The following is a 13,789-nucleotide window of genomic DNA, read 5'->3' on the forward strand; positions in this document are numbered from 1 at the left end:
ACTCAAGCATTATATCTCAGGTGATTCTTATAATGAAGATGTTGATGTTATTCGAGTGGAAACACCGGAGGATTTTATCAAAGGTCAAATTGACAGTCCGCAAGAGTTCGACTTTGAATAGGTAACAGTACTGGTAATAAAAAGTTCGCGATTTACTTTCCGAACAATATTTTTGCTGTTTTTGGAAAATATGAAAAATTACGAGATCGAAACGGAGTGGAGGAGACGCACGAGGGCGTGCCCCCATAGGCCGGCGCGGGCCCCAGCCTGGCCGCGCCGCCCTATGAGGTGGGCACCTCGTCACCTCTCTCCGACTCTGGTTCGACCTGGTACTTTCCTTTTGTCGTGAAAATTCCTGCTATATAATCCCCCGGACTCCTGGAGGTCCGTATATCGTTTTCTCGACGTGTTTTGTTTCGAGCTGTTTTCTGCCAGGTTCTGCTCCGGATCTAGATCCATCATGTCTTCGTCGGGAACTCCGAAGGACAGCTTCTTTGAGGACGTCGTCAACCCGTACATGAACGAGCTGAAGATGCACCCCAAGGAATTGCTGCTCGTAGATGGGGAGTTGCAGATCAAAGATGTTCAGGGTCCTAAAGGAGAAGGAAGCTTGGAAGACAGGATGGAGAAGCTAGAACAAGAGGTCTTCAACTACAAGAAGATGGCTGAGCGTGAGGTGGATATCTTCCACAAGATTGTGTCTGAACTTATTGATGGACACAAGAAGGAGACTGCAAAGCTGTGGGACGACATCCTCTCGCTTCACGACACCACCAACAAACTCCAAGCTCAACTCTATGATGTTCAGAATCAAAACTGTGAGTATGAAAACAGGTTTAAACACATAAGCTATGCTGCTAGTTTCAGGATTCCCGAGACCAAGATGTCGTTTGTTGATAGAGAGCCTCTTCCTTGGAAGTCTGATGATGGGAATTCATCACCACCACCGAAGGAGTAATTCATCATCGGTATTGGCATCCCCTTGGTTTGTTCCAAGCTTGGGGGAGTGCCGCGGTATCACATTATCACTACCTTTTACTTTTTACTATCAAGTAGTGTCATATCATGAGTAGGGAAGTTATCATATAAGATGGGTTGCAGTGTGGAAGTGTCTCTCCTTTAGTTGGTTGTCTATGTATCCCTTGGTGTGAGTTATCGTTATGGAATATTAATGAGAAGTCTTATCATTTACATATTGCACATCTTATTTTAGTTTGCAATCCCTATTATATGATTGATCTTGTTATTAGTATGGTATCACTTTGGGAGCATTGAGTTAATCTATTTGGTTTTGGCAAACTTAGCATTGGTCAATAGCAACAACACTTTGAGGTTTAATTAGAAAAGAGAAATACATGTAGTTGTTTCATTGTCTTCCTTTCTTGTTAGCTCATAGCTTATTATTCTGAAGTTAAAATTGTTTGTGCTTACAAGGAAGATGCATGATTGTTTCTATCACATGTATATTTGTTTGTTTCCCTCAACTCTTGTGCTTGCTAATTAACCTTGCTAGCCAAAAACCTGTGCTGAGAAGGAATGCTTCTCGTGCATCCAAACCTTAACCCGAACCTATGCCATTTGTGTCCACCATAACTACCTACTACATGGTATTTCCTGCCATTCCAAGTAAATACTTCGTGTGCTACCTTTAAACAATTCAAAATTTACTACCTCTTATTTGTGTCAATGTTTTATAGCTCATGAGGAAGTATGTGGTGTTTTATCTTTCAATCTTGTTGGGCAACTTTCACCAATGGACTAGTGGCTTCATCCACTTATCCAATAACTTTGCAAAAAGAGCTGGCAATGGGGTTCCCAGCCCCGATTAATTAACCTTCATAATTTTATAAATAGACATTCCTCCATGGTATGTGATTGTTGGAAGGCACCCGAGGATTCGATTAGCCATGGCTTGAGAAAGCAAAGGAGGGGAGGAGTGTCACCTAAATAAAACTAAAATAAAAAGGCACTCCTTCATGGTATGAGATTGTTGGCAGGCACCCGAGGATTCGGTTAGCCATGGTTTGTGAAAGCAAAGATTGGGAGGAGTGCCAACCTAAAATAAAATTTTATGGGAGCCGCTCTTCGAGAGTTTGTCTGGCAAGGGGGTTAGAGTACCCGCTACCAGTCGTTGACAACAACAAACACCTCTCAAAATGTTACTTTTACTCTCTTTATATGATTTCAAAACTGAAAAAGCTCTAGCACATGATTTAATCCCTGCTTCCCTCTGCGAAGGGCTTGTCTTTTACTTTATGTTGAGTCAGTAAACCTATTTCCCTCCATCTTAAGCAAGCATTTGAGTTGTTGTGATCAAACCATCTATATTGTGATTTACTTCATCATGTCTCTTACTCTTCCTTGTTTAGTACAAGTTTTATCCGAATGAATATAGCTTTGAAAGTTATCAATGATTATGAGGAGATTATTATGATTGAGTATGCAAGTTGTGCCATATAAACTTTAACATGAGAGCGCTGCTCGATAGATAAGTATAACCTGTTAATTGTTCTCTGACCAAGAACGAAGTTTGCCATCACCAACTATGATTTCTTATGCACCTTTATTTGTGATTACCTTATACTTGTTTCAAGTTGAATTATATGAGGAAGTTGCTTACTAGAATGTCTTGTGTGAATGAATATGATGCTTCTTGTCCGTATTTTATTTATCGACTCTTCACTCCATAAACATGTGGTCCTGTTTACCGAGTTCAGTTTCGCTTGGGGACAAGCGAAGTCTAAGCTTGGGGGGAGTTGATACGTCCATTTTGCATCACTATTTTATATCATAATTTACTGTTATTCATTGATATATTTCATATTTGGAGATGATACTTATGTTATTTCATCTATTTTGCATGTTTCATGATTATTGGAGGATCGCGCACCGGAGTCAGGATTATGCTGGAAAAAGCGCCGTCAGAATGCAATATTTCGGAAGATCAACAATTGACGGAAATTATATGAAAAATCCTATTTTTCCAGAAGACGAAGGGAGCCAGAAGGGGGAGCCGAGGAGGGCCGCCATGGGCCCACCTCACAGGCCGGCGCGGGCCAAGGCCTGGCCGCGCCGCCTTGTGGGGAGGGGGCCCACAGCCCCCTCTGGCCTCCTCTCCTTCGCGTATTTCTTCGTCCCGAAAACCTAAGCTCCGGGGGGATAGTCGCGAAGAGTCACAGCCACCTTTGCGGGGCGGAGAACACCAGAGAGAAAAGAGCTCTCCGGCAGGCTGAGATCCGCCGGGGAAATTCCCTCCCGGAGGGGGAAATCGACGCCATCGTCACCGTCATCGAGTTGGACATCATCTCCATCACCATCGTCATAATCTACATCATCATCACCGCCGTCTCCACCGCTGCACATCGTCACCGTTGTAACAATTTGGGTTGGATCTTGATTGTTTGATAGGGGAAACTCTCCCGGTATTGATTTCTACTTGTTATTGATGCTATTGAGTGAAACCATTGAACCAAGGTTTATGTTCAGATTGTTATTCATTATCATATCACCTCTGATCATGTTCCATATGATGTCTCGTGAGTAGTTCGTTTAGTTCTTGAGGACATGGGTGAAGTCTAAATGTTAGTAGTGAAGTATGGTTGAGTAATATTCAATGTTATGATATTTAAGTTGTGGTGTTATTCTTCTAGTGGTGTCATGTGAACGTCGACTACGTGATACTTCACCTTTATGGGCCTAGGGGAATGCATCTTGTATTCGTTTGCCAATTGCGGGGTTGCCGGAGTGACAGAAACCTGAACCCCCGTTGGTATATCGGTGCAGGAGGGATAGCAGGATCTCAGAGTTTAAGGCTGTGGTTAGATTTATCTTAATTACTTTCTTGTAGTTGCGGACGCTTGCAAGGGGTATAATCACAAGTATGTATTAGTCCTAGGAAGGGCGGTGCATTAGCATAGGTTCACCCACACAACACTTATCAAAACAATGAAGATTAATTAGCCATATGTAGCGAAAGCATTAGACTAAAATCCCGTGTGTCCTCAAGAACGTTTGGTCATTATAAGTAAACAAACCGGCTTGTCCTTTGTGCTAAAAAGGATTAGGCCACTCGCTGCAATTGTTACTCTCGCACTTTACTTACTCGTACTTTATTCATCTGCTGCATCAAAACCCCCTGAATACTTGTCTGTGAGCATTTACAGTGAATCTTTCATCGAAACTGCTTGTCAACACCTTCTGCTCCTCGTTGGGATCGACATTCTTACTTATCAAAAATACTACGATACACCCCCTATACTTGTGGGTCATCAAGGATACCACAATGTCATACCTATTTATGAATAAAACAATGCAAGCAAATATCTATGACATGCTACTCATATTAATAAACTGGAGCTAAACATGAGAGATCATGAACTACTAGACTTTCTTAAATGACATATACCTCACATGAACCAACTAAGCATGCTCACATGGATGAGTATATGTACAAAAATTAAAACAAATATAGTTCATACCAGCCTCTCACCACAGTCGAATTGTCGTAGATCGTCATTATTGCCTTTCACTTGTGTAGCTTGAATAATATGGAATGAAAACCATGCTCCAGCCACCGAAGACCATTGAACTCCATAATGAACTTTACAAAACCAAAGAAGAACAGCAAATATTTTTGGTGTTTTCGAATTGGAAACAAGAACAAAAGGAAACAAGCAAACAAAGCAAAATCTTTTTGGATTTTCTTATAGCAAACCAACGATAGCAAATAAAGCAAAATAAGAGCAAGAAACCAAAATAAACAAATGGTGAAGAGAAACAACATAAATATTTTTGGTCTTTTTATGTTTTAGGAAAGAAACAAAGCAAGAACAAGAAAATGAAAACTAGAAGAGTCACATAAACACAAAGCAGCAGGAATTCGTCAAACTTGACAGCAGTACATCAATCGATTTTTAAGAAATTCTTCCGCTGCCCAGCTCGAAAAGTGTCCAACTAATGAAAGTTAGATAACAACCTGGGGAACATGCAGAAAAATGGGCTTCGCAAAATAACGTTCTGGATGTTTTTGAGAATTTTTTTGGTATCAGTCCATAATCTGTTTTCAATCAGCACTTCCCCAAATATCATCTCCCTCTTATTAGAAAACCACTTAAAGAAACTAAACAAGTATGTACAAGTATCCAGCAACTACAATATGCAAATAATGAGTGATGCCGGTATACTTCTCCAAGCTTAGGCTTTTGGCCTAAGTGGAGATCAACCCCAGCGAGGGTCAGGGTTCCACGCCGGTGGATCATGCATGGCGTAGTCATAATAAGGTCCCGGTGCAGAAGAAAAGGGTGAAGGCTCCTCATGCCCAAAATGTTGATGTGAAGAAGTTGCTGCATCGGATGACGAGTCGAGGTGTTCCTCGGCCTCCTCCATGCCATCCCTTGCATGATGGCCATCCCTCTCTATGTGTGCATTCAGTTCACCTTCCGTGACTGACCAATCCTTCCAGGAATCAAGGTTAAACAAAACAGGTGCAGGCAATCCTACTAGTTTTTCAGTTTTCTTAGTTGTTCTCCAAGTTTTCTTGTAAAATATTATCTTGTAAGATAGGTTACTCAAATTAGACAAATCAGAAACAAATTCATGTTTAATCATGGAGACTATGTCAAGTTTCTCTATGGAAAGCTGAATATCAAGATGGTGAGGTTCTACACCATGCATAGCTAATAAACGAGAGGTGATGAGACCTCCACAAATTCCTCTCTTCTCACGGTTAGTAGCAAGTTTATAGGCTATCAAAGCACCCAAATTATAAGTCCTATCACCTTGTAATGCAGCAGCTAGGAAGGCCAAATCCTGGATAGATAACTTACTTGCATTCTTTCTAGCAAGAACGCACTTGGTGATGAAATAAGCAAAGTAGCGAATAGCTGGGAGTTGAATACTACTGATTTTACCACTATCCTCTGAGAAGCTTCTTCCTTGACAAATCATCCTGTAGAGACTCAAGAGCTCTTGCGGTAGTCCCCTTATCTTCTCGCATGATCCCCATTGTGGCACTCTAATTGCTGCACAAAAATCATCAAAAGGCAAGTTGACAGTTTTATTATAAATTTTGTATCGAACCGTGGGGTTAGATTGAGACCAATTGAATTCAAAATCCTGCACTACAGACATGGTCAGTTTTGCATATTGGTAAGGTTCACCAACAACAAAGCTTCCCAACCCTGCATTGGAAATCAGATTTTGAACATCTTGCAAGATTCCCGCGCTTCTCATAAAATCAGTGCATGGGTAGTAGGAGGGGTATACTCCCTCTTTGCGGTGAACTCTCATAACTTGTTGCACCTCCAATTCTTGTTGGTTTAGTTGATGCCTATTCCACTCCATTTTCTGAAATTTTTCAACAAACATTATAAAATTTGATTTGGTGACATATAATTGAGGGAAACTACTATAGGAACTTGCTAGAGTACTAAGCATGCATCAAAACTAATTCTTACAACTTAGAACAAGCATGCAAGCTCACTAAACATGTTACCTACAACAGCAAAATATTCAAGATATACTCAACCAAACAAAATTCTACTTGGATAATCGGAGGAGTCACATACCGGAGAGCAAATGTGCCAAATTTCAGACAGAAATCTAGGCTGAGCAAAGAGATCGAGAAATCCTGAGCTCTTGAGCAAAAACGCGAGTGAGAGAAAGCTGGTGCGAGTTTTTTCGGGAGAGAGAATGAGATGGGAGAAAGAGATGAAGTAGTGGGGCAAGGAGGGGCCCACACCACAGGGTGGCGCGCCCCCCTCCTTGGCCGCGCCGGCTGGTGGGGTGCCACCCTGGGATGCCCCACTGGTCATCCCCAGGTGCTCCCAGGTGCCTCTTCGAAAAATAAGACCAATGGTATAATTTTTGTGAATTTTTGAAAACTTTGAAAAATGCACATTTCTGGGTATTAAATTTATTATTACTGGGCAGAAAAAGATTTTGAAATCTCTAATTGACTAAAGAACTTTGCAAAATAAAAAGTGCTACAGCAAGTAGAACAAGTGGAGGAAGGAAAGAAATGTTGTTTAGTTCCTCTATGCATATAAAATGTATTTGTTAACAAGGTTGATCAAGTCTTGCCACCAAATAAATTTTACATAGCATAAGAAGAAATAAACCTCAAATCAATCATGTTACCTTGAATTGTATTGATATGGATCCAATCATAATATTTTGATATCCTTCTTTAGGCTCATATATAGGACAATCAATAGCTCCAACTTTGATAGTTCTCACATTAGAAATGGTATTAACTCCACATACTTTATCAATGCTCTTGGGAAAATAAACGGTATGCTCCTTATCATCGATATTGAAAGTAACTTTTCCTTTATTGCAATCAATAATAGCCCCTGCGGTGTTAAGAAAAGGTCTCCCAAGAATAATCGACATATTATCATCTTCAGGTATTTCCAACACAACAAAATCAGTTAATATCAAGCAGTTATTAGTAACTTGAATAGGAACATCCTCACATATACCAACAGGAATAGCAGTAGATTTATCAGCCATTTGCAAAGATATATCAGTTGGTATCAACTTATCTAAATAAAGTCTCTTGTAAAGAGAAAAAGGCATAACACTAACACCTGCTCCCAAATCACATAGAGCAGTTCTAACATAATTATTCTTGATAGAACAAGGAATAGTCGGTATACCTGGGTCGCCCAACTTCTTTGGAACTTTGCCATTGAAAGAGTAATTAGCAAGCATAGTGGAAATCTCCTCATTAGGAATTTTCCTTTTGTTAGAGACAATATCTTTCATATACTTTAAATAAGGTGGCAATTTAATAGCATCAGTTAAAGGGATTTGCAAGAATAAAGGTTTCATCCAATCGCAAAATTTATTGTAGTGTTTCATACGCGTACAGCACGCGACCGTTGGGAACCCCAAGAGGAAGGTGTGATGCGTACAGCGGCAAGTTTTCCCTCAGTAAGAAACCAAGGTTTATCGAACCAGTAGGAGCCAAGAAGCACGTTGAAGGTTGATGGTGGCGGAGTGTAGTGCGGCGCAATACCAGGGATTCCGGTGACAACGTGGAACCTGCACAACACAACCAAAGTACTTTGTCCCAACGTAACAGTGAGGTTGTCAATCTCACCGGCTTGCTGTAACAAAGGATTAGATGTATAGTGTGGATGATGATTGTTTGCAGAAAACAGTAGAACAAGTATTGCAGTAGATTGTATTCGATGTTAAGAATGGACCGGGGTCCACAGTTCACTAGAGACGTCTCTCCGATAAGAATAAGCATGTTGGGTGGACAAATTACAGTTGGGCAATTGACAAATAAAGAGGGCATGACCATGCACATACATGATATGATGAGTATTGTGAGATTTAACTGGGCATTACGACAAAGTACATAGACCGCTATCCATCATGCATCTATGCCTAAAAAGTCCACCTTCAGGTTATCATCCGAACCCCCTCCAGTATTAAGTTGCAAACAACAGACAATTGCATTAAGTATGGTGCGTAATGTAATCAACAACTACATCCTTAGACATAGCATCGATGTTTTATCCCTAGTGGCAACAGCACATCCACAACCTTAGAACTTTCTGTCACCGTCCCAGATTTAATGGAGGCATGAACCCACTATCGAACATAAATACTCCCTCTTGGAGTTAAGAGTAAAAACTTGGCCAGAGCCTCTACTAATAACGGAGAGCATGCAAGACCATAAACAACACATAGGTAATAGATTGATAATCAACATAGCATAGTATTCTCTATCCATCGGATCCCAACAAACACAACATATAGCATTACAGATAGATGATCTTGATCATGTTAGGCAGCTCACAAGACCCGACAATGAAGCACAATTAGGAGAAGACGACCATCTAGCTACTGCTATGGACCCATAGTCCAGGGATGAACTACTCACTCATCACTCCGGAGGCGACCATGGCGGTGAAGAGTCCTCCGGGAGATGATTCCCCTCTCCGCAGGGTGCCGGAGGCGATCTCCTGAATCCCCCGAGATGGGATTGGCGGTGGCGGCGTCTCTGGAAGGTTTTCCGTATCGTGGCTCTCGGTACTGGGGGTTTCGCGACGAAGACCTTAAGTAGGCGGAAGGGCAGGTTAGGAGGCGTCACGGGGGCCCCACACGCTAGGGCCACGCGGGCCCCCCCTGGGCCGCGCCGCCCTAGTGTGGCAGCACCTCGTGGCCCCACTTTGTCTCTCCCTCGGACTTCTGGAAGCTTCGTGTGAAAATAGGCCCCTGGGCGTTGATTTCGTCCAATTCCGAGAATATTTCCTTACTAGGATTTCTGAAACCAAAAACAGCAGAAAACTTGACAAGCGGCTCTTCGGCATCTCGTTAATAGGTTAGTGCCGGAAAATGCATAAATATGACATAAAGTATGCATAAAACATGTAGATATCATCAATAATGTGGCATGGAACATAAGAAATTATCGATACATCAATAATCCAGCATGCATTTTCTGGAACTAACCTATTAACAAGACGCCAATCCCATCTCGGGGGATTCAGGAGATCGCCTCCGGCACCCTGCCGGAGAGGGGATTCATCTCCCGGAGGACTCTACACCGCCATGGTCGCCTCCGGAGTGATGAGTGAGTAGTTCACCCCTGGACTATGGGTCCATAGCAGTAGCTAGATGGTTGTCTTCTCCTCATTATGCTTAATTGTCGGATCTTGTGAGCTGCCGAACATGATCAAGATCATCTATCTGTACTGCTATATGTTGTGTTTGTTGGGATCCGATGAATAGAGAATACCATGTTATGTTGATTATCAATTTATATCTATGTGTTGTTTATGATCTTGCATGCTCTCCGTTATTAGTAGAGGCTATGGCCAAGTTTTTGCTAGTAACTCCAAGAGGGAGTATTTATGCTCGATAGTGGGTTCATGTCTCCGTGAATCTGGGGGAGTGACAGAAACCTCTAAGGTTATGGATGTGCTGTTGCCACTAGGGATAAAACATTGATGCTATGTCTGAGGATGTAGTTATTGATTACATTACGCCCAATACTTAATGCAATTGTCTGTTGTTTTCAACTTAATACTGGAGGGGGTTCGGATGATAACCTGAAGGTGGACTTTTTAGGCATAGATGCATGCTGGATAGCGGTCTATGTACTTTGTCGTAATGCCCAATTAAATCTCACAATACTCATCATAATATGTATGTGCATGGTCATGCCCTCTTTATTTGTTAATTGCCCAACTGTAATTTGTTCACCCAACATGCTATTTATCTTATGGGAGAGACACCACTAGTGAACTGTGGACCTCGGTCCAATTCTTTTACATCGAATACAATCTACTGCAACTGTTCTACTGTTTTCTGCAAACAATCATCATCCATACTATACATCTAATCCTTTGTTACAGCAAGCCGGTGAGATTGACAACCTCACTGTTTCGTTGGGGCAAAGTACTTGGTTTGTGTTGTGCAGGTTCCACGTTGGCGCCGGAATCCCTGGTGTTGCGCCGCACTACATCTCGCCGCCATCAACCTTCAACGTGCTTCTTGGCTCCTACTGGTTCGATAAACCTTGGTTTCATACTGAGGGAAAACTTGCCGCTGTACGCATCACACCTTCCTCTTGGGGTTCCCAACGGACGCGTGCTGTACGCGTATCAAGCTCTTTTTCTGGCGCCGTTGCCGGGGATCTGAAGAAAAGTTACACCACGAAGATTTCTAACTCCCACGTCAACTACACGCCAGCAACTCTTTTTCTGGCGCCGTTGCCGGGGAGATCAAGACACGCTGCAAGGGGAGTCTCCACATCGCAATCTCTTTACTTTGTTTTTGTCTTGCTTTACTTTATTTACTACTTTGTTTGCTGCACTAAATCAAAATACAAAAAAATTAGTTGCTAGTTTTACTTTATTTGCTATCTTGTTTGCTATATTAAAAACACAAAAAAATTAGTTACTTGCATTTACTTTATCTAGTTTGCTTTATTTACTGTTGCTAAAATGGGTACTGCTGAAAATACTAAGTTGTGTGACTTCACAACCACAAATAATAATAATTTCTTATGCACACCTATTGCTCCACCTGCTACTACAGCAGAATTCTTTGAAATTAAACCTGCTTTACTGAATCTTGTTATGCGAGAGCAATTTTCTGGTGTTAGTTCTGATGATGCTGCTGCCCATCTCAATAATTTTGTTGAACTATGTGAAATGCAAAAGTATAAAGATGTAGATGGTGACATTATAAAATTAAAATTCTTCCCTTTCTCATTAAGAGGAAGAGCTAAAGATTGGTTGCTATCTCTGCCTAAGAATAGTATTGATTCATGGACTAAATGCAAGGATGCTTTTATTGGTAGATATTATCCCCCTGCTAAAATTATATCTTTGAGGAGTAGCATAATGAATTTTAAACAATTGGATACTGAGCATGTTGCCCAAGCATGGGAAAGAATGAAATCTTTGGTTAAAAATTGCCCAACCCATGGACTGACTACTTGGATGATCATCCAAACCTTTTATGCAGGACTTAATTTTTATTCGCGGAACCTATTGGATTCAGCTACTGGAGGTACCTTTATGTCCATCACTCTTGGTGAAGCAACAAAGCTTCTTGATAATATGATGATCAATTACTCCGAATGGCACACGGAAAGAGCTCCACAAGGTAAGAAGGTAAATTCTGTCGAAGAAACCTCTTCCTTGAGTGATAAGATTGATGCTATTATGTCTATGCTTGTGAATGATAGGACTAATGTTGATCCTAATAATGTTCCGTTAGCTTCATTGGTTGCACAAGAAGAACATGTTGATGTAAACTTCATTAAAAATAATAATTTCAACAACAATGCTTACCGGAACAATTCTAGTAACAACTATAGGCCATATCCTTATAATAATGGCAACGGCTATGGTAATTCTTATGGGAATTCTTACAACAATAATAGGAATTCACCCCCTGGACTTGAATCTATGCTTAAAGAATTTATTAGTACACAAACTGCTTTTAACAAATCTGTTGAAGAAAAGCTTGGGAAAATTGATATACTTGCTTCTAAAGTCGATAGTCTTGCTGCTGATGTTGATCTTTTGAAATCGAAAGTTATGCCTCATGAAAATCATAATCATAAAATTGTTACTACAGCAAATGCCATCCAAGTTAGAATTAATGAGAATATAAGATTGATGGCCGAATTGCGTGCTAGGTGGGAAAGAGAAGAAAATGAAAAAGAAGATAATATAGCTAAAGTTTGGACTATTACCACCACTGGCAATGCTAATGCTCCACATGTTGCTGCACCTCCTACTATTAATGGTAAAATAATTGGTGTTGGCAATGTTTCCACTTCAAATGCAAAGCGCGAAAAACTGCACTCGAAGCTGCTAAAGCTAAATCGCTGTGATAAAACTGCTGAATTTTTTTCCAACAATAGGGATGATGATCCCATTGCTTTAGATTATAATGGTTTGAATTTTGATGATTGCCACATCTCTGAAGTTATAAAGTTCTTACAAAAACTTGCTAAGAGTCCTAATGCTAGTGCTATAAATTTGGCTTTCACGAAACATATTACAAATGCTCTCATAAAAGCTAGAGAGGAGAAATTAGAACGCGAAGCTTCTATTCCTAGGAAGCTAGAGGATGGTTGGGAGCCCATCATTAAGATGAATGTCAATGACTTTGATTGTAATGCTTTATGTGATCTTGGTGCAAGTATTTCCGTTATGCCTAAGAAAATCTATAATATGCTTGACTTGCCACCATTGAAAAATTGTTATTTGGATGTTAATCTTGCTGATCATTCTACAAAGAAACCTTTGGGGAAAGTTGATAATGTTCGCATTACCGTTAACAATAACCTTGTCCCCGTTGATTTTGTTGTCTTGGATATTGAATGCAATGCATCTTGTCCCATCATATTGGGAAGACCTTTTCTTCGAACTGTTGGTGCTATCATTGATATGAAGGAAGGTAATATTAAATATCAATTTCCTCTCAAGAAAGGTATGGAACACTTCCCTAGAAATAGAATGAAGTTACCTTTTGATTCTATTATTAGAACAAATTATGATGTTGACACTTCGTCTCTTGATAATACTTGATATACACTTTCTGCGCCTAACTGAAAGGCGTTAAAGAAAAGCGCTTATGGGAGACAACCCATGTTTTTACTACAGTACCTTTGTTTATATTTGTGTCTTGGAAGTTGTTTACTACTGTAGAAACCTCTCCTTATCTTAGTTTTGTGCTTTGTTGTGCCAAGTAAAGTCGTTGAAAATAAGGTTCATACTAGATTTGGATTACTGCGCAGAAACAGATTTCTTTGCTGTCACGAATCTGGGCAAAATTCTCTGTAGGTAACTCAGAAAATTATGCCAATTTACGTGAGTGATCCTCAGATATGTACGCAACTTTCATTCAATTTGAGCATTTTCATTTGAGCAAGTCTGGTGCCTCAATAAAATTCGTCTTTACGAACTGTTCTGTTTTGACAGATTCTGCCTTTTATTTCGCATTGCCTGTTTTGATGTGTTCGATGGATTTTTCGATTCCATTGACTTTCAGTAGATTTGTGCAATGTCCAGAAGTGTTAATAATGATTATGTCACCTCTGAACATGTATATTTTGATTGTGCACTAACTCTCTAATGAGTTGTTTTGAGTTTGGTGTGGAGGAAGTTTTCAAGGATCAAGAGAGGGAGATGATACAACATGATCAAGGAGAGTGAAAGCTCTAAGCTTGGGGATGCCCCGGTGGTTCACCCCTGCATATATCAAGAAGACTCAAGCGTCTAAGCTTGGGGATGCCCAAGGCATCCCCTTC

The sequence above is a fragment of the Lolium perenne genome, chromosome 5, assembly GCF_019359855.2.
Source record: "Lolium perenne isolate Kyuss_39 chromosome 5, Kyuss_2.0, whole genome shotgun sequence".
Lineage (NCBI taxonomy): Eukaryota > Viridiplantae > Streptophyta > Magnoliopsida > Poales > Poaceae > Lolium > Lolium perenne.